The sequence below is a fragment of the Cyrtonyx montezumae genome, unplaced genomic scaffold, assembly GCF_038088225.1.
Source record: "Cyrtonyx montezumae isolate F1298 unplaced genomic scaffold, pur_monq_1.0 scaffold_0, whole genome shotgun sequence".
In the NCBI taxonomy this organism is placed as follows: domain Eukaryota; kingdom Metazoa; phylum Chordata; class Aves; order Galliformes; family Odontophoridae; genus Cyrtonyx; species Cyrtonyx montezumae.
Genome location: NW_027071824.1, coordinates 22,638,781 through 22,661,223, shown reverse-complemented (window position 1 = coordinate 22,661,223; position 22,443 = coordinate 22,638,781).

Sequence of the window (22,443 nt, the reverse complement as noted above, 5' to 3'; positions counted from 1 at the left end):
TTGACCTTAACTTTAGGATACCTGAACACACCCTGAGAATATAAATCTGTATTGATATAAAAACTTGAATAGTTATGGAAAGATTTCTCTATTTCTTTATAGATTTCACAACATGTAGAGATTGTCAAATTTCAACGAACTTGAAGCCAATCCATTCTGAAAAGTGAAAAACACAAACTGAATCTTTTACTCACTTTTAGAAATTGATTAAACTAGACTATTACTATAATTTTTCAATAACAGAAATAATACTAATTTTAGTAAAAAAAAGACTAAGGTGAAGAGTTTGGAGCTAAAGGATAGGTTAGGTTTGAGGAAGATCAGCGCTGCTACTTCATATCAGATTTTAATGTAAGGGTTCTGTTTATTGTATCAGTTTGTTACCATAGAAGTATAAACTGTAAGGTAGCAATGATGAGTTAGCATAGTACGTTATATTAAATAAACTTGTCCTGTTAGTGCTTCATGCAAGGCTTTGTTTACATTACAGTAAGCTGTTTTCTGCTGCGTTTACAATTCTGCTATACAAATAAATTAAGGGATCTCATGACAGTATGATTTACTCTCTGCAAACTGAAAGACATTAATATTTTTAGGCATATTTGCTTGGAAGTGGTTACATTAGGGCTGCTGTTAGGGCATCATCAAATCTAACATCTAAGAAAAAGAAGTAGATGAAAGTCAGTCTTATCTTCTTGTTCCTATACTGGATAAGCAAATATTGAATATTATATTTAGAATTCAATGCTATTGCAAACAATACTGAATAAATTTTTAAAAATATATTATTGTCCCACAGTAACAGATGAGTATCCACAAAATGAAATAAAATACAAGAAGCGAATGCGATCATACACAAAGCTTTGACTGAGCTTGTGTTGTACAAATGTTCTTTTATAAAAATCAGTGAGTTTATTCTTAGCAACTAGGTGAATGATTTGGCTTGTAATAGAGCTGTTATTGGTGATAGATAGTCTGTAAGAAAAAAGTAGAGTCTGAACTTCAAGTCCTAGGAAAAACTTGCAGGTCTGAAATTAATTGTTATGTACAGGATGTACTCCAGGCACAGAGGCCATGAAACTTCAGTCCAGTCAATTCGTTTTCTATAACATTTTGCTTAAGAGATATAGATAATCTGTGATAAAGGGATCACACCTTTGTGAACATCTGTTCCTTTTTAACAAAAAAAAAACCAAAGAAAAAAACCCACAACCAACAACCCAAAGCATCAAAGAATGCAAATGTAACAAAATAAAACCTGCAAATATAGTTTCATTTCATATTAAAAATAAAACTGATAGAATTCATTTGACATCATAATTTTAGTATTTCAAGTTAAGAACTTCCTTCTTACTTTTCTAACATAACACAGGATAACCTATTCTTTTTGTTAGTCCTGCCTCCTTTAGTTACCCACCATGATGCAGTTCCTGTTTATTAAGAGATCCAGCCTGTATTGTGGAATGTGGCAAAGGGATGCTACCTGGTAGACTACCCTTTTGGGGAAGACAAAGCTTTCCCTATCATGCTGATATGTTCTGAGCCACCAATTTCAAGATGAATTGAAGCTATAAACTGTATAAAGAAAATATTTGTAGGACTTCTAGTTGTTCCTCTGGCAAATAAATAAATAACTGTAAATAACAGCCTCTTTAGTTGCTAAATGCTCTCTTGCTTAGAGAGAATGTTTAATGCCATTTCAGAAGTTCTATGCATACCATTCATATTTTTATTTTCAGTATACATAGGAGCATGAAAGAAATTTTGGCTTTATTGTACTCAGGTCTGTTCTGTGTTGGTTGCTTCTATACTTAGCAGGCTTTTTGTTGTTGTAAACAAAGGTTTTTTTTTGGATAGTCATGGTGCAATGACCTCAGTTTCAAGGTAGTGTGAACTATTCACTCTATTTTCAAAGCATTTCCTCCAATGTTGCAAGATTTTTCTGAAGACATTTAAGTATGTTTGTCTAGTGCTCATGGAAATTAAATATTCGGTATTTGGAAAAACTTGAAATATTGCTGTAATTTTAAGTAATGGAGGGCTGAGAGGACAGGTCTGGAGGCAGATACTAAGGAAGGCAGTTGGAAGGCAGTCCTAAGCCAGGAGTCCAGCTCCTGCCTTAACACCCAAAATCCAAAGCTTATGTCTGAGAGCATTGTCCAAGGACTCCTTGAACTCCATCACTTGGGGCCATGCCCACTGCCCTGGGTAGCCTGTTCCATGCCCACTGCCTTATAGTGCAGAACCTTTCCCTAACCCCCACCTGACCCTTCCCAGTGCAGCTCCATGCCATTCCCTTGGGTCCTGTCACTGTCAGCAGATGGATCATCTTTTTCATGGTTTTTTTTTTGTTACCTTCATAAAGTGGTGGGTAGCACTGTGGAATAAAATCTCAGTTTTGTAAGCTCCTTCTCAATTGTATCTCCACTTTATACATAAATGATGATCCTATGTTTTCTTCTTTCATAATGAGCCTTCCATTATATTCCTGTAGGCCAAAAACTTGCAAAGAATACTTAGAATTACGGAGAATAAGAAAATTTCAGACAAACACAAATTACTGAAATAGAATGCAAAAATGTATCAGAGATCTGCCTTGACTGTAAACTCGTTAAAAAGATTATTTTGATTACTATAGCAGTGTTAAAGCAGTGTGAAGTTTTTTAAAAATAAATCTTTTTACCTGTCTGCCATAGTTATTCAAGCAAAATAGCCAATGATGACCAGTTTCAGTCATATTAGTGTGGGTAGAATCAAAATACAGGTTCCTTTTTTTATACTTATTTTAAGTTTTTGTGGCTTAAATAAAACTATACTGCCTATTCTGTAGTTATGTTGCATCCCATTCATTACAAATTCATTTCCTTTGAGACTCTTATTACTGTAGCTTTTAAACTTCTCCCTGTATACTAAATTATGAGGGCCCTCAGGTGAGAAAGTTCTCTTACTGTTAAAAAGAAAAGAATAGGGAAGCAGAAATCAGTCCTACCCAGGGAGCAAAAAGTTGTCTCCCCAGCTGTTCTAAAAAGAAAAAAAAAATCTAAGGAAAGCATTTTTTTATTTGCATTTCTGAAGCTTCTTTGGTATCAAAATCACCTAATTGAAAGATTCTAATGATTTTAATGTTAAAAATTGTCAAATATATTAACATGATCTTTAAGTTTTTCAAAATTCCTGCTCATGTAAGTATTTTATTTGGTTATGGTTTTTTTTCTTTTCTAGAAACATACAAAAAAAAAACAAAAACTTGCATTTGGTAAGCATTATTAATGGAGTTTTCTGATTCAAGCAGCATGTACAAAAAAGAGCTACGTCAACTTACTGACATAATAGGTGTATTCTCTGCATCCAGAGTACCTGTAAAATCTTTGTTGTCAATTGATGATGTTAAGCTGAAGTGAGATGGTGAGGAATTTGCCAGACTTTTATTTTACTATAAGAAGAAAAAATAGGTGTGTGTGATTTTATTTCTTTGTTGCTTTTGGTTTATTTTGTGGATTTTGGTTTGTTTTTTGTGTTTTATTTTTCTTAAAGGGTGCCGTTTGGGGAAGGGGTGAATTTCTTTTTTAAGCTTTCCATTTACTGGGAAAGCTACCCAAATTCTCATTTGTAGTTGAAAATATTACAAGGAGGTGCTCACTATCTGCATTCTTCTAATTTTTCAATCCTTAGTGTAATTCTTTTGTTTTATTTATAATGAATGAAAAAGTGTGGAAATTTATAAGCAGGGACACCTCCCTCTAGACCAGGTTGCTCAAAGTCCCATCCAAGTCTTGCTTTGAACACTTCCTGGGTAGGGTAATCCACAGTCTCATTGGGCAATCTGTTCTAATGTCACATCTTGGAGCCTTCTCTGCTTGAGGCTGAAGAGCCCAAACTCTCTTAGCCTGTCCCTGTAGAGGACAGCTCTCTGATCATCTTCATGGTCCTCCTCTGGACCCATTTCAACAGCTTGATGTCCTTACTGTGCTGGGGGCCCAAGAAATGGAGGCAGTATTCCAGGTAGCATTTCATGAAAGCAGTAACACTTCCTTGTTGTTCTGATCATAATTCTCTTGATGCACCCCAGGATATGATTGGCCTTCTGGCCTGCAAGTGTATACTGCTAGCTCATTTTGAGTCTTTCATCAACTGACACACCTGAATCCTCCTCAGGGCTCCTTTCAACTCATTCTCCATCCAGCCTGTATTTGTGCATGGGATTACCCTGACCCAGCTGCAGGACCTTGCTCTTGATCTCATGAAGCCCAACAAAGCTGACATAATCCCACCTCTCAAGCGCATCCATGTCCCTCTAGTGTGTCAGCTACACCGTTCAGCTTCGTGTGATCTGCAAACTTACTGAGGGTGCACTCCATCCCACTGTCCATGCGGCCTACAAAGAAATTAAATAGTACTGGTCCCAGCACCTCTCCTTGAACACTGCTCATCATGTCTCCACATGGTCATAGAACCATTGACCCCAACTCTGAGTGTGACCATCCAGCTAGTTCCTTTTCTCGTAAGTGATCCATCCATCAAATCAATTTTTCCCTAATTTAAGACCACAGTGTCATTCAGGACAGCATCCATATTCAGGACTGATTTCAGTTTTACTACCACCTTTTTCTTTGTTTAAACTTTGATTAAATGTTGAGTGCAGTGACAGGAGACTGTGGAGATCTGCCAATTGGTCTCTTTTAGTTTCTTTATTTATTTATTTAACTTTTTTAGTATTTTTTAAATCATTTTACTTACAATTGGGAAAATATGCCTGAATTTGGATTTGTTTGTGGAAGTCCTGGGTACTCCTTTCCCATGCAAAGAGGAATGGGAGATATATGGACCTGGAGATGAGTGCAGGAAGGAGATAAAAATAACAAAAATTCATTGCAAAAGTTTTCACTTGACAAATTTTAAAGCAGCTTCCAAGGTTGCATCTCAACAGAAGCAGCCTCTGTGCATGTTTGCTGTGGTGGGGAGAAGGCTGCTTAACACTGGAGTCAGGGCAAGTCAGGTTGTGGAGTGTTTGGAGAATGCAGAGGTACTGGAGGAAGAAGTTTCCTCTTTGGCTTAAGCAGCCTTTGAAATGCTGTCATCAATCCCTGCCTGCACCAGTGATAAACACTTGTTTCTCTTAATCCTGGCTTTGTTTGAAATATGCAGTGTATAAAAATACAGCTTGTTGAAGAAATAACAGAGAGCATTAAAAGTGAACATGTGTCCAAGAAACTTCAGCAGACTTGTTACTCAAAGGGTAGTTTTTACCTATCATTATATGCCTGGCTTTACAGGAAAAATTTTCTTTTTTTTTTTCTTTTGTCTAGAGGCTCTGTGTGTTCCAGCTGTCAACATCAGGCTAGACATTTCACCTAGGTTCACCTTTCTTTACTTGCTCTTAAGTCTCTTCAACTGATCTTGCAAAGCCTGTTTCCGGCAGGAGCTCCCTGTACCATCCTCCGTGAAGTGCTGGGAGAAACTGCAGTGGCTGCACTGCCAGTATCTTGCTGCTGCCACCCCTGTGCTTCTGGATGGCATGCTCAGAGTTGAGTGGCAAATGCCTGTAAATTTTAACAGGATTAGGGTGCCAGAATCTCTTAGGCCACTTCAAAAATACTTAAGCTGAATTATATTTTCTGTTGACGATTCTACCCTAAATACACGTTCCAGTTGAAGGAATATGTGTTTTCATTGTGTTGATTTCTTGAAACTGAGAGGACCAGGCTTTGAAAGTATTTTTACTACATAAACCAAGTATTCATATAATTCTGGAAGGAGTTGCTTCCTGTACCCTATGTATCAACTTTACAAATTTATTTCTGTTGATGTGTCCGGTCAATTCATAATATTGTTTTTTTTATTGTATCAAGTGCTCTGGTGTATTATTTTTATACCTCCATACTTCATGTATGACTGAAGCTCTTACATATTTCTGATCTAACAAAACAATGTATACTCCTATTATTTTCTTTACATTTATGTTTTACTGTGCATGGAAGAAAGCTCTTCTTTTACATCACCATGACTTCTTTAAACTCATAGCAGATGATAAGCTCTGATGTATGGTGTGATTTTAACCATGCAACAAGAACAGGCCCAATCAGCCATTATCTAAGTTTTTCAGGCAGGACTGGAAAACTGTGCAGAGGAAAAGGGGTTCAGAGGCATGTGGGATAGCAGGAGGCAGGACAGTGTCCAAGAGGACAAGTCTCTTCTGTTTGTTTGTCCTTTGTGTTAAGTTTGCTTAAAACTAATTACATTGAATTATCAAAGCCATACTGAATTCTTTTATACATAGAAAAAAGATTTCAAAACCAGTGCTGGAAAAATGCTGTCAAAAGGCGTTCATCTGAAGTAGAAACTTGAGATTTTTTTTTAATAAATATTATATGCATACTATGTTGTTATAAAGGTACTGAAACAGGGAAACAATGATGTGGCTGTGTAGTGGTTTTGTTGATATGCTCAACCACTAACCTTGTGATGTGAGAGGTCACGCTGGATGTAGTAGACATGGAATCTACTTCCTTTTCTGCTAAGGACACTAGAACACACAACTCTCTTTTCTGGAGACAGTACTCTGTTAACCAGACTAGAAATAACTCGGAAATAAGTTCTGTTGTGCTGCTCTGTATACAAAATTAAACATTCAGTGGTGCAGGGACTGGAACCAGATGTCTCATTTCCCAAGAGACTAATCTAGCCACCAGGCAGGTTAGAGAGTTATATTTTCTCATTACTCCTCCCTTTCTCCATTTATGTACAGTTTATCCACTGGAGACAGTTCCAATTGGTCTGTAGCATTATAAATTATCACACTGGTGTATAATTTTCCCCAGGGCATAATTGGGCCATGCCTAATTCAAATGCAAAGAGAGAATGATTAGCTAAAAGTTAGATATTTTGGTAGGTTAGACATCAAGACCTGCATGATTCATCGCACAGATGGTGTTATTTTTATTTGCTTCAGCATAGAAATTTTTGTGCCCTCAGGGTTGCTTCAAGGAGCCAAGAGAACTTCAGTTCCAGTCTGAACTTAAAAAAAAATAGGAGAAAATCATCCTTGGGGCTGCAGGTGGAGGGAGGTGATCCTTCCTTTCTGCTTGGCATAGGTGAGGTATATCTGCAGTGCTGAGACCAGCCTTGCGTTCCTTGATTGAAGACATACGTGGATGTACTGGAACAAGTTCAGCATGGAACTGCTGAGAAAAGCATTGGAACATCTCTCCTGTGAGGAGAGGCCAAGAGAGTTAGGATTGCTCAGAAGAGAAGAGGGGGCTTGGGAAGGAATGCATTAACGTACATAAATATCTGGTGGTAGGCAATGAAGAGGGAACCTAGCTCTCTTTAGCACTTCCCATTGACAAAGCAAGAAGCAATAGGCGCAATCTGAAACACAAGATTTCATCTCAACACAGAAAAACACTTTCCTGTGTTTCACCACACTGACAGGTTGCCCTGAGAGGTTGTGGAGTCATCCTCATTGGAAATATTCAAAACTCAACGTGGCCCAGAATAGCTGCCTTATCTTCCCGTGCTGTGCTTATGGTTGGACTAGGCAATCTTTGGAGGCAACCCTCCCAGCATCAGCCTTTCTGGGAAGAACATTGTTCTATTATTTTTCTTTTGACAGATTTGCATTAACTATATAAATAACTTTTAGCTATGTCTCTCTTGCTCTCAGATTAAGGTATGAAATTACAAAATTGGGAAAAAAATAAGCTTGTGAACACAGCAAACAATATCGAAATCTTCTCTTAAATTCATAAGTGACAGAAGCCCATAAGACTGATAAGACTAGCATTGATTACATAAAGCCAGTATCAGTGGAAAGATCCTTGTCCACTTTTAACGGGCACTGAATTCTGTGCATATTAGTCAAAGAATTTTCCTTAACAGTTGTAGTGCACATGATATTTTTTTATGTTATTTACATACCAGCAGTTTGATTCTGCTCAGCTGAAGAGGCTTGACCAGTCCATCACTTCAGGTTTTGGGTCTATGTTCAAACCTAGGTTAAATAGGGCAGGTTTGGGGATTGTTCCTTGAAGCATCTCCCCCCTGTGCCTTACACTGCTCATCCCTGTGCACAGTTGCCTCAGTTGTACAACAGAATGGCTTGTAACACTGTGCAGTGAACTGTACTAAGGTACAGCTGGAGGCTAAGAATAGTTTTCACAGAGCTGTTTTCAGCCATCACTGGTTCCCTGCCCCAGATTACTGTTTGGCTGCAGACACCTGAATCATAGGGGGTGGTAGGCAGGGCTGCTGCCTGGGGAAAAGGCACTGCAGCCCACATGGAGAAGTCAAATACTGGGTTTGTGTGTCACAGGCAGTCAAGTAGAGAAATATTATTGTATTTCTGATAGAGTTGGAAATCTGTGTGTAAATATTAACTCCATGGGATCAACAACCATATTTCTAAAATATGTCATTTTAGCTATTTGTACAAAATTTGAAATGCCACACTACAATCTTGGATTTTCTGGTACTCCAAAAACATTCCAGTGCTTTCTGAGAAAATGAGTAACTGAGCAATTATTTTTTGCCTTCCAAACTGTATTTTCAATTTCTTTACTAAAGGTTTCTGTTCTTTGTAAAATGCAGAACAACAGAGCAAGGTGAGAGCAAGACCCAAACATCTTTCAACTTCCTTGTTTTAATAGAAAGACAGAGTTTATAAATTAAGCTTGATATAATAATGTGCAAATTGCAAAGTCAATCACGAAGGCATTCATAGGCTTTTGCAAAGCTGTGCAATCGTGTCATAAAGAATTATAGAATGGCTTGGTTTGAAATGGACTTCAAAGATTATCTAGTTCCAGCTTCATTGCAGTGGGCAGAACTGCCAATAATCAAGTACTAGATCAGATTGCCCGTGATCCCATCCAGCCTGGCCTTGAACAGTTCTAGGGGTGGTGCATCCACAAAGTCCTTGGGCATCCTGTTCCAGCACCTCATCACCTTCCTTTAAAAAAAAAAAAAAGAAAGGAACGACAACCAAAAAAACCTTTTCCCTGATATCTAATATAAATTTTTCCTCCTTCAATTTAAAATAATTTCTCCTTGACCTATCGCTGTCTGCCTTTGTAAAAAGTTGACTTCCCTCCTGTTTAGAACTCCCCTATAAATACTGTATAAGAAAGACTGAGGGGATTGCTTTATACTTTAATTCATAGTGCTTGCAAGCTCATTTACTCAATCTATTAGCCAGCTGACCAATAAGTGAGAAAACACATTGAGAGGATCAGAGTGACAAGATGTTACCTCAAAATTTGATACTTTTTTTTTACATGGATTTAAAATGTCAAATACTCATAATAAATTCCAAAGGAATTGAGAATCATAGTTAAATTGACCAAAAGGTATTGGAATCGAAGCTATATAATATGATCAGTGGAAAAAAAACCAAACACAAAACCAAACAAAATGACATCTGTGGTATACAGAGTAATATTTCTGCTTATAGCTTTTCTTTTAACTTCCCTTCAGTTAATCGGTTCTTTCCTTGTTTCTCTTCCTTTGTTTGGTTAGACTGAAGGAAAGCAATTATGTCATTTCAGTAGTTATCAACAAGGAGGCTGGGACAACATCTAATTTTCTGCTACTTATTTTCTTAGTGATGAAATGGAACCTGCCTCGTGCTTTCATTTCAATCTTTTATCATTTTTTTTAAATTCCTTAATGACCAACATAGTGAAAAGTTCCTTTTTTAAAAGGTAAATTGAGAAAGGGAAAAGTGTATGTATTACATATTTCACTACATAAAGTTTAGAAATGAGTGGAAGATGTGCAAGACAGGGAACCAAATGCACAGGTGAAGAAAATACCTATTTTCACCTATTTATTTCAGACTACTACTTAGGCTACTTGAAACCTGGGTTCTGAGAGACTCATAAGCTTTTAATTACCAGAATAAGCAATTTTAATTGCCAACAAAGATTTCTCTTTTTCAATCCCTTTTTATAAAACAATAAAAAGGAGGACATTCAATTAAATTAGTAAATTTATATTATTTTAATACTTTCATAAATTTACTTTGTAGTAATACAAAACGATAACCAGTAGATGCATGAGGAGTACAAGTGAAGAAAAGAGCTTTTCTATACCTATGCAATCTATCACTTGCAAATTATAACAGAATGAACAAAATCAGTTAAACAGTAAAATCTGAATGCTGAAGTTTCTCTTTGTAGATTAAGGGAATTGAAAGTGATAGTCCTGTTTGACATCAATTTGATGAGTCAATGTTTTTGTTTCCAGCTAATTTCATTTCAGTTGTTGAAAATAATATATGACAATTCCATGTTTTTCTTGAGAATTTTTCCCCTTTGCCTTTTTTTTTTTTTTTTTTTGCCTGCCAGTATGCTCTTATGAGCTGCTTAAATACTTCCACTGAATTCATGACCACCAGGTCAGTTTCTTCTGCTATACTTCAATGAAAAACTTCAATTTCACTCTAGAGTTTAGATGTGAAAGTGAAAACTTGTTTTAGATCTATCTAATTCAGGATAATTTTGGGAATGTATCCAAAGGAGCTACTTTTATAGTTCTACAAAAAGTTTGATTGTTTCTTGAGATTTGTTTCAAATTGTGTTTTCCATAAGAGAGCTTAGCTTAATATTTTAGTTAATTTTCAGTAACGATAATGAACATATTTTCAAGTACGTTTAATAAATGAAAAATATTGGGATTATCTAAGAATATTTATTACTTTAATAAAAAATGAATTAAGAGATTTACAATTTTCTAATTTTGTGGGGTCTAAAATTCTTTCAGTATGGAAAAACATTAACACATAGGAAACCATAATAATAGTGATTTATTCTGCAACCTTTAATAGCTTTACTGTGGCATTCTGGGTAATTTTATTCGTGGCAAATTTATTTTTCTGGTAAGCTTCTTTTTAACATGTTTTTTGGGTGGTTTAATCTTACCTTAGCCAACTGGTAATACCCAAATTCTCTTTGCAGCTTTTCATACAGATGTTTTACTATTTCTAAGGAGAAAAATCTATGCCAGAAATATTCATTTGTACTAAATCTTGGTTTTGTCGTATCCTAAAAATACAGAAAATGAGTGTCTGCAGCTAGTTGATTCTCCATAGGGAGCAGTTCTTGAACTAACTTAACAGCTTTCCAGCTGTTCCTACTCAAATCTCTGCTGTTTATCTCTCAGTGGGGCTGCTTGGACTGTTTGTAAGGTGATGCTGGAAGTGATCATTGTACTGGTTAGGTTCGCCGCTCATCTGAAAACAGGAAAACCAGGCAGTAACAAATTTCTCATTTATGCTGATTTCCTGGAGCAGGGAGGCTTCTGAAGCTGCTGCTGGTACAAAAGTCACTTGATCACCCTCCCCCCTCCTTCCAAACTCTCTCCCTGGAGTCCCTTTCAGACTCTTCTTTGGCATTGTCTCTGAGCATCCAGATAATTTTTTAAGTGAGTAATTCCATTGACTTTGGTAGGATAACTTGAATATGTAAAGCTAGACATATTTGAGTACTTTATTGAATCAGGGACCAATTTTTCATAATCTTCTCTTTATTTTTAATCTAAATGAGTGGGTCAGTCTCAGGAACCAGATGTCTTACTCTCAGAACTCTGTACTTTGTCAGTTGTAATCAGCCCATACCTTTTTTTTTTCTTTCTTTTAAACCAACATTTATTTGATGGAGTGATTTCATCAGTGGACAAAGGAAGAACAACTGATGTCAACAACCTGTTCAAGGTCTTTGGCATTGTCCCATACCATATTCTCATCTCTAAATTTAAGAAATATGGATTTGAAGGGTGCTTTATTTGGTGGATAAAGTATTGATTGGGTGGCCAAAGCCAGAGGGTTGTAGTCAAACGGCTCTGTGTTTGGTAGAGGCTGGTCACGAGTGGAGTCTCTCAGGGGTCTGTCTTGTTTTAAATGCAAATTTGGTGATAAAAACAAGGTGAGTGGTGCAGTTGATACAATAAGAAGGACCTCAAGAGGTTTGAAGAGTGAACTTTTTGAAATGAGAACTTAATGAGGTACAATAAGGCCACTTGGAGGGTGTTGCACTTGAGTCAGGGCAAATCCAGATACGTGTCCAGACTTGGAAAAGAACTCAATGAGTGCAGAGCAGCCCTTCAGAGAAGGACTTGGAGATCCTGGTCAGCAAAAAGCTGAGAGTGATTCAGCAGTGTATGCTTGCAACTCAGAAGGTCAATGGTATCCTGCGCTGCATGAAAGAGTGCATTCCTGGAGTAGATGGCAACCTTTCCCATGGCAGAGGTTGGAACTAAGTATGTTGCTCTGAAAGTAAATGCCTCCTATTTATTTCCATGGAAACTACAAAAGATATAAAGAACACAATAACACTATTTGATAGAGGAAAATCTTAGCTACAAAACACTATTTTTCAATGCAATCACCACAATTAGCTGTGCATTTTTGCCAGCAATAAAAAAAAGAGCACTCGTAGGAACCTGCATGGCCTTCCAGATCATGGCTTGTCTTTCACATCACTGTCATATTGCTGAAATGTACCACCCACCACCTCACTGTGCTCACAGACACTGTTCAGTCCACAGAAACCTTCAGGAAGCATCCATGAATGTAAATGGGTGCAATGTTTTCTGCATGGAAGAATTCAATGACCTACCTTTGCTTCATATGAGATTCTGTGTTTTACAACACTTTGTCAGACATCCTGTCTACTGCCATCTGTTGCACAGCAACAAAATGTAATGGAATGTTAGTGGGAAAGTTCAACCTCTCCTGCCATACCACCACCATCTGGCTCTGATGTCATGGGCCAACAGAATAAATAGGAGGCATTACTTCTGGAGCAGTCCTTGTGTTTCCTTCCACCTCAAGCCATTCGATCATTCTATAATTATTTTTTCCCCCATTTCACAGAAAATAATGAATTTCTTACTGTGCTTTTGAAGAAGATGTAAAACAACAAAATGGAGAATAGCTGTTTATAAGATATTTGGTTTTGTAAAGAGGCAAAATAATTCATTTAAAATTAATCTTTCAATAATTTGAGGTAAAAAACTAATTCTGAGGACCTTTTTACTGTATTCATCTTGCATTTTTATATTAAAATACAATAAGTGATCAAGGTATTTATCATGACTTCTCAGTACTGTATGAGACAGATTTCATGATATTACTGGCAAATGACATCAGGCTGGGCGAAGTATTGTTTAAATTACTGAAGAAACTCTTTATAAACTTTGAGAGTGGAAGATTCTTCTTAGGCAAATTTGCTTGGTTTATAAGATTTCTAAATTGTAAATATGATTATAAGTGTGATTATTTGCTATTATATCCATGTTTTGTTTGCTGTTATACTTCAGAAACTTTTTCAGATACTTCTACAGAGGTTTTAGTTTTAGATTGTTAATGTTATGAGCAAGTGTAAGTGCACCTTGAAGTAAGGCTATATATTTTCATTCATTTGTTATTACGTTCAACCTACCCAATATTAATAATCAGAATTCAACCAATCATTTAAATTTATTGTTAATGTTTACAGTTTTTCTTATCAGAAAAGGTTTGTTAGAAGCTCTTAAGAATCAAGCAATTGACTGATGCTTATAACTTTTGTTTCCAGTAGTGCTGCTACAGGAAGTTTACTAAATTTTTGTAGTGATAATATTTGTATTTAGAAAAAATACCAATAGGCAATGGTTCACAGCTAGTCTTTACTTAGTTTATTTTCACAATATTATTGGGAGATCATAAATCCTATTTGGACTCAAGCTGTAACAATGACACTAGTTACAGAGATCAAGGCAAAAATGTAAATACCAATTCATTTGAAAAGAATTACCCCACTTCCAGTTTATAACACTTTATATTTTTCAGTTATTAAGCAACTGTTGAAGATGTGTTGTTGAATTAGTAGGCAGTCCAAGTGATGATGATTTCTTGACCAGATCTTGTAAAATCTTTGAAATCTAACTATTTGAATTTGCTAATGAAAGGTATTTATTTGTAGCTGCTGTTTAACATTCTTCATATGTACCATTATACCAAAGATTACATATAAAATACCAGTTTGCTTTAAACTATATGTTGGAATATTTCACCATTTTCCAATTACCACTTGATAAAATACAAATATTTCATTTTAATGAAAAAAAAAAAAATCATGTTGTAAAGAGTGCAGGGTCACATGTTATCAGTCCAAGGTTTCTAAGCATGTATACACAATAACCTCTATGTACTTCCTGGAGTAGTAGTTAATCATCGTAAAGATTGTTTTAATTATATATTCCTTTTTGTTTAATGTAGTCTTTTTTAGAAGAAATAGTTTACTCTTAAAATCAGATGTAAAAATGATCACATTTTTAAAGTCAAAATATCCACATTCTAATCCTTCACATCTGCATGAAGGAAACTCTATGATAACTATTCATTTTCTCAATTTATTGTATTCGTTATATAGCATTTCACACATTTTCAGGAAGAAGATGTAACAGATAATTTTATTCAAATATTTCATTAACTAAGAAGAAAAGTAGTTTTATCCCTTAAATTGATTCTTGCATGAAATTTCTGGTAGGAACAAGCAGATTTTTAGCCATATACCTTTTAAAGAGTATACTGTTCTAAGAAAAAAGTCTTACGATTCAACATAATATTCCATTTATTATTATTATTTTATTATTATTTTGCAAAGCACCTCTGTGTTTCTTAACTTTAATGTATTATATTCCATGTCCTGCTCTTTTATCTTTGTTCAGAGTTTTTGATGGTATTAACAGTAGAAATGTATGTTTCCATGCATTTCCTCCTTTTCCTTGGTCAGATTTGAATGTTGTTCTTCCTTCATGCATTCCCTGTAATTTTAGTATGGATTTCTCCCAGGTTCCTTTTCTCACTATGTTTATTCTAAAGCAGTGTGAGCAATCAATATATTTCATTGAATGCCTTTTACAAAACTTTCTTCTTTTTTTGAGTGCCTGTCATTCATTCACAATCTGCTCTAAGGTACCATTGCTGCTGCACACAATTCTTATTTGTATTTGCAATCCTAGTAACCTTGTCATTGTCCTTTTTCTTGCCATTTGAAAGTTTTGCTGACTGTGTAAGCTAATGTACTGAATCTTCTGCCCTTAAAACCTGTCATCAAGTTTGTTGTGAGGCAGAATTTTTTTTTTCTTTTTTTTTTTTTGGCAGTCTTACCCCAGTCTTTCCTTGAAATCTGTCCCATAAAGCATAATGTAGAATAATTGTCCTTTCCTTCTTCGGTTCATTTGACTGTCAGAGATTCTGTGTCAAGGCTGAAGTACAAAAAAGCTTGTTCAGCTCATTGCTACTCTTTGTCTTACCATGTTAGATTTCTTGTAATGAATTCTTGAAATCATTTAAAGTAAAAAGAAAACACTAAGCTAAACTTTTAATGAGGAGAAAGACTAGCTCAAAGGTGAGATGATTTATGCCTCCATATAAATTTACAAAAGTGCGAAAACTTTACTTTTCTTAACCTTTTCCTGATTTCCACTATGTATTCATCTTTTAGATTGGTTCCTTACCCTAAAGTGTTAAACTTATAAATACCTTTGTACAATATATGGAAGCTTAGCGATTGTACTGTTTCCTTCTTCATCATGTTCAGGTTTTATGGAGTAAGAATAAAATACAGATATTCTCAAAACGTGAAATACAATACTTAACACATCACTTTACTTAATATGCTTTCCAGTGCAGTAGTCTTATTTGAATGCCATCAACTTCAGTAACTATAACACGGTTAGTCTGCATTATTATTCATTTAGTTTTACAGCTTTATTGTGCACTTGTTTGTAAAGAACCAGCTAAGTTTGGCTTCTGTTATGTGTAGTCATAAAGCAAAACAGATCTACCTTTTGTTTCTGAGTGAGTAATCCTGATGCTTTCTCACTGTTAAACTGTACTTGTGTTATTGTTTTCTAATGATGCAAAGTATAGTTAAAGATTTCAGGGAAATATTTAAGCCTTTTGCAATTGCTAGTGATGCATATGTTGAAGTCTTGGCAACATCTATCTATCTATATAGTAGAGTCAAATATCTACCAATTTACTGAGGGAGAAAACAAAAAGCCGAGAAGGTAGATGACATCTTCCAGGTCATTTCTGTAAGAGTAGATGATTTGCACTTTGGCATATGCTTGTGAGCAAGTTACTGAAGGAGAAAACTCTATAAACAGTGCAATAGCGTAAAGTGCACCAGTTGTCTTCCCAGTTAAAATACACTGAAAGGAAATTACAGCTGTGCATGGGATAATTGAGACTTTAAAAATCTTCTGTTTTATCTCAAGCAGGAACATCTAATACAGGGGGGTTCTTTCTTGCATGATTGTTGTCTTTTAGCTTCCATATCCTGCTCTTTTTCAGCACACCTAGTTTACCCCTCTCATTGATCAAGGTGAGAATCCTCTACTTCCCATGCTATTCTATTTTCTCTTGCTCTCATTTAACATGTAGATGTGGGATTTGTGGGAAGGAAACGTTTTTTTTGTTGTTGTTGGTTTTTTTTCCTACTCAATTCCAGTGACTGCCCTTGCAATTCAGAAGTTTCAGTAACTGAAAAGTAAAAGACTTTTATTTTCCTTTGTGACTTAAGCCACCAAATACTTTTGTTACTGTAAATCCCAAATTACCCTTTTGTTTCTTCAAGCAGTTGTATTTGTATAACTAAATAGAAATGAAATGCAGTTTTCTTTGCATTGAAGTGTGCTCAGTGGCAACCACCCTCTCTGACAATGATCTGGTGTCCACAAAATATTTAGTTCTGTGGATGAATTTAGGTGGTTATGAGTGTTACAGTCTTTAAGGTATTATTCAAAGTAGGTATTATTGAATGGCTTTCTGGTTGTAAATTTTATTGTCTGGCTATGTTTTCACTTACTGCTAACAGAGATATTGGAAAGCATATTGCCATGACTGGCAACCTTAGCCTTTCATTAACAAGGTTTTCAACAGTTTATTTCACTATGGATTTTACTTTTAATCAAAAAGAAAAATACTCACTGTAGTGAGTAATCAAGTTGGCAGCTGTAAGTGCCTAATAACCAGTAAAGGGTGATCTGTGAATAAGTAATACTTTTCCTGTATTTATAATAAAAGTTTTACAGTCATTCATGGAAGTATGGGGAATAATGAATGATAGAGCTGATAAAACAAGTGACAGACATGGACCATATTTTAAATGTGTGTTGATTATTCTGTTGTTAAGTAAACCAGCAAAGCCTGCTGTGTGCCCTTCATCTGACACTTCTACTTTCCCCACTTATGACTGAGTCTGTCCCTTTAAGAAAACTATTTGTATTTTAGAAGGAACTTTATAAAGCTGATGTGAATAACTGTCCTTTGGTTACAAAAAAAGTAACAGAAAAGGAAGGATGTGTTAAGAAAACTGCTGCAGATGAAGTAATTGTCATCTTTATAAAATAATTCTGTAACTTGGGCTCAGTTCCTTCCTCTGCCTGAAAGGTATTTCCTCCTAGGGACAGTGCGGGGACTGCTGGGCTGTAGGGAATTTAGGTGTTTTTAATGGCTGTTCTCTTAATTTCTGCAAATTGTGTTCCTGTTATTTCCTTGCAGAGAATGGGAACAAAAATATTTTTGGGAGGTAGGCAGGGGAGGGGAAGCCATTCCAGAGCTGCTGGGGCATGTCTCTCTTTTCGCCTGTCATGGCAAGCAGACCAAGACATTGGCAGGGAGAATTATTGAATATACTGTCTTTTTTCTTTTATTTACCCTCCTCCTATCAGAGGGCTTCTTATTTTTACTTTCAGCCTCGTTTAGGGTCTGCTAGACCTTAGTTTACTGCTGGGCTACCAAGAGTTCCTGGTAAGCCCTGGTATGAGTGGGGCTGGTATCTGCCCCTTTCTTCACATCTGCCTGCTCATGGGGAAATTGCAGACCCAGATGGGTGCTTGGGCCACACACCCAGCTGCTCTGTAGGCAGGCATAGCAGGACTGTGCCCCCACATTTACACATCAGCTGAATTTGCTTTCATTAAGGAATTCAGTTTGCAGTCCTAAGCTTTTGTTAATTAACAGCCTCATGCATGAGGCAATGAGAGTGCCTTGCATTCCAGTGAGGAAAGATGGTGTCACTGGTGGGCTTAGCACTCCTTTTTTTTTTTAGTTAGTTAGTTAGTTAGTTAGCTTTGGAGAACCAAATAGATCATATGTAATTTAAGCAGGGATTTGCTGTAAGCCACATAGACTGATTCATCTTGCATTTGGAGTTGAGCAAAATTATCCCTTGTTGAGCAGGTACCTTAATAATAATAGTTATTATTACTTACGTAGTATTTAAAATAAATTATGTGTTCTCAGTTCAAACTTACAGTTTCAGAGTTGTGGTGGCAACATCAGTGTAGTAGATAATGCCTAGAAACAAAGCAATGATTGCTTAAAGGCAAGTGACTGTCAGAAACTTTAAAATCTCACGGAAAAAAAAAAAAAAGAAAAAGGAAGCATACTATTTAGAATACAATAATAAAAATTTGGACAGCTGTATGTGGATACATTCCTTGAGACAGCTGGAGTGGACACAATATTTTTGTTCTGAAAGCGGTACCACAGCCAAAAATTAGAACAGTTTCTTCTTTTCCCCCAGAAAAATAGAAAAACAATTTTATATTTTTTCCAGTCTTGGTCAAATAATTACTTTCTTTTTACCTATCCAAACTGTATTTTCAACATAGAAATGACAATATTTATGAGCTATGGCAGAACTGGCTTTATCAGTATTAGGATTTATCACTGTTCAAAGATGCCTGCAATAATCTGGCACTGATTTAAGTATGTTAATCTAAGCCATTCTGTAATTGTATCTGCTATATGAATCTAGGTGTAAACATGGCAGTACATCTATCTATTTTTAGGGTATTACTGTGATGTGTAGAGAATGTGTGAAAATGAAGTTGGGTCACAAATATTAGAGCGTTGCTAGAAACTGGCCATGAGCTTAAATCTGAATGTAGATGTGCTAATTATGTGTGGCTTGTTAGTCTGTGCACGTCGTATATTAAGAGACAGGGCTTGAAGTTATGTTTCACCTACACTGTATGAAATAACATTATTTGCATTCTCTTTATCATGGGACTTATAGAAAATTTTAGTTCTTAGAAAATGTTAATTCTTAGATGGGCTTCAAATGTGAGCTGATGAGCTAGCTGTTGATCCACGGAAGTACAAAGGAGAAGGAAACTGTACATGATTCTATTTGAGCTGTTGATTCATTTTCCCCTCAAAATATACAGAACTTTACAAAAATTTAGCTATAGATCACTTTTTTTTTTATGTTTAAATGAGGTGAAACTGAAAAAGTGTATAATAAGATAACAGTTGCATTTTTTCTAACGGCAGCAAGGAACTAAATCAACACAATATATTAAAATATACTTCAGAGCCATTTAGATTCTTAGCAGCTACTGTAAACATCCTCTTTGGGTTCTATGTTTTTTTTCTTATCAAATGTATGAAGTTTATTTTTTAAGGAAGAATGCTAATGGCTATTTAATTTTTCCCTCAGAGCCACTCATAAGCTTATCGCTTTGAAGTGCTTTGTACATAACAGTGTCTAAAAACTTTTTAAATGCAGGGTTTTTTCTTTTTTTTTCTTGTTTTCTTGAGGAAATTTAGGCACTCTAGAATAACACATTCTAGAAACTGCAGTGCACAAGAAATCTGATGTGAAGAGATATCCTCATTTATGCCTGGCTCTGGTCTCCTGGACGTCTTTAGCAGTGACAGTGAATGTGGCACCTTCCTTGGGCACATGTCCCTGCTGTTACCTGTTTCTCATGTGTTTTGGCTTCTTGTTCTGGCCTCTAGGCTTGCTGTTTGATATTGCACCTGAGAAATTTACATTGCAGAAAGACTTGTCAAACATTAAACATCCTTGCCAAATGTCCATGCCAACAAATGATTACTTCTGATTAGACAGACTTTGTCTAGTTAGCTATAGTTAACAGCTGTCCTTTTTTTTTTTTTAATTCCATGTCCTTGCTGGGAGCTGTAGACAGTGATGACAAAGGAATGGAAGGTTTTGCTGTACCTTTTTTTTCCTCCTGCCTTGATCACAGTCTGTGTCTCCTCAGCACATAAATAAAGCTGAATTTCATTTACAAAATGAACACATGTACGTGGAGTGGAATGCTCTGTGAAATATATGATGTGATGTTTAGCCCTACTTTGTATCACCTTCATAATTTTCAATGAGTTTATCTTTCAGATACATTATAACAGCGATTTTTTTCTGACCTGGTTATGTTTATCTCCAAAGTTGACTAACTTATCTTTTTTCAAATGGTACTCAACTATGCTTAGGTTTCTTTGTATTTCTTGCACAAGTTAATTTTTTCATTCCTTTCAAATGTCAGAAAAAATAATGGCTGAACAAGATGGTTTTCAGACTCATTTTGGTACATTGGCTTCATATTCTCAGTTAAGACTCTGCTTTTGTTTTAAAATGTCACTGTTTTTAAGAAAAAAAAAACGGTTTGAAGCACTGTGGTTTGCTAACACATCTGTAGAAGCTGTGAAATTGTGGTCTATCAGAAAGAGAGCTTTTGAGGAGTGATGCAATTTGCTGAAAGTGGAGCTGGGAGAACTCCACCCCGTCTCCACCTCGAGGCACTGCAACCTACTACTGTGTCAGTGCCTGTGAGGACTCAGCTGTGGGTCTGTCCCAAAGCTAAATTAATACAGTGTGTGAGACAGGAGGGATGGGGTGGGGCAGAGGTCTGGCAGCGCTCCTTTCCTCAGCTTCTTCCTTCAGGAGTTCACAGCTCTCTGCTTCAGCACATGCAGAACTTAGTTGCCAGCTCTCTCCCATGGAGCACAAATGTGCAAACTTGAATCCTGAATTAGTTCTTCTACCTCTACCTAGAAGCAGTCTTTTATTTTTGTTTTTTTAACTTTCTTCTCAGCTTTATTTGTGTGCTTATCTCTATGTATATGCACAATGGTCCATACTTCTGCAAAGTAAAACAGGGAATGTCTCTGCTACTTTCCTTGCATTCCAAATAGGACTTCATCTGTATGTAGTGCCTCATGAATTTAATTTCCTAGTAAACTCCCTTTCCAAATATGATATAAAAACACATTTCTCCTTTGCCTTTCATCTTCATAATTCCTTGCTTTGATGTATTATTTACCTCTGTAACTTTATTATTTGACACTTGAGATCATGCTAGAGTACAGTGCATGAGAAGCCAAGCATATAGACATGCACAATATTTAAAACTGTCAGACAAACAAAATATAATTTGAGAGTTGGTTTATATTTATGGTTTATATAATTTATACATGGTTTATATAATTTGAGGGTTGGAGAAACAGAATTCAGAGAATGTGGCAGTGTCAGGAGCTGTGGCATTCTTTAGACAAACAAAAGCAAAATTTGAAGGGAAATAAAAAAGGAAAAAAATAATTTTATTTTATTACTGAATAGGCATTAATGATGGAGAGAAAAAAATAATCACTGTTTCTAGATCACTGCTTCTGATTCCTCAGAAATACCGTAAGTCCAGTGTGAAATTCAGTCTCCATTCTGATACTAGATATGTGGGTCTTTCACAGGAAAATGGCTCAAATGGTTGGAAAAGTCTGTGTGTATGCAGAGCAACTTGCATATGAAACAGAATTGTGATGCAAATGCTGATAAGTGAATATTAGTAGTTGACATTGAGCTCATACTTCTGAAAACACTACTCGTCAGATTCTTTTGGGATGAGATGTTCAGTGCCATCCTGAAGCAGTGGCAAAATATCATTTTAGTCCTTTGATACTCTGAACCCCAGCAAGGTTTCTAGGAGAAGTTATGGCTGAATATGATTTTTAGGACTTTCCGTACATCAGTATAGATCAGTGGTTATTCACTGTGTCCCTTCCCTCTGGAAGTAATCTATGTAAAGAAAAAGACAGTAGATTTTTTTCTTCTTTCCCTTTCCCTTTCTCTTTCCCTTCTTTTCTTCCAAAGACACACAAGAACACCACCATTTCTAATGGTTTTCATTCCTGGTGTATTTGTATGCACTGTGTTCTGCCATGAGACAATAATTGAGTTAAATGTGAATAAGTAGTGTAGCCCTGTCAGATTTGTGCTCTGCTCAGGTTAAATTTCTCTTCTTAGCAGTGCTAATTACAGTGTTGCGCTAATATTAAGTAAACTGTCTTCTTCACATTACTGACCAGGCACTTCTGATTGAGTTTCAATGAGCTTGGGCTTTTGGCTTTCTGCACAGTTCAGAATGTTTTCCAGTTCCATTCAGTGAGAAATAATTAAAGATCAGTAAAGACATTCAAAATGATGTTCTCTGCATTTTGGGCTATCATTAGAAAGTAATTGCGTTAAAATTATGGCTAAATACATCTGTGGATTTTTAGAAGATGCAACAGTATAGAGTGCCTGAAAGGAAAAGAGAATCAACCCTGCTCTCCCTCCTGTGGTAGCTCTGACATTCTTATTTTCTTATCTT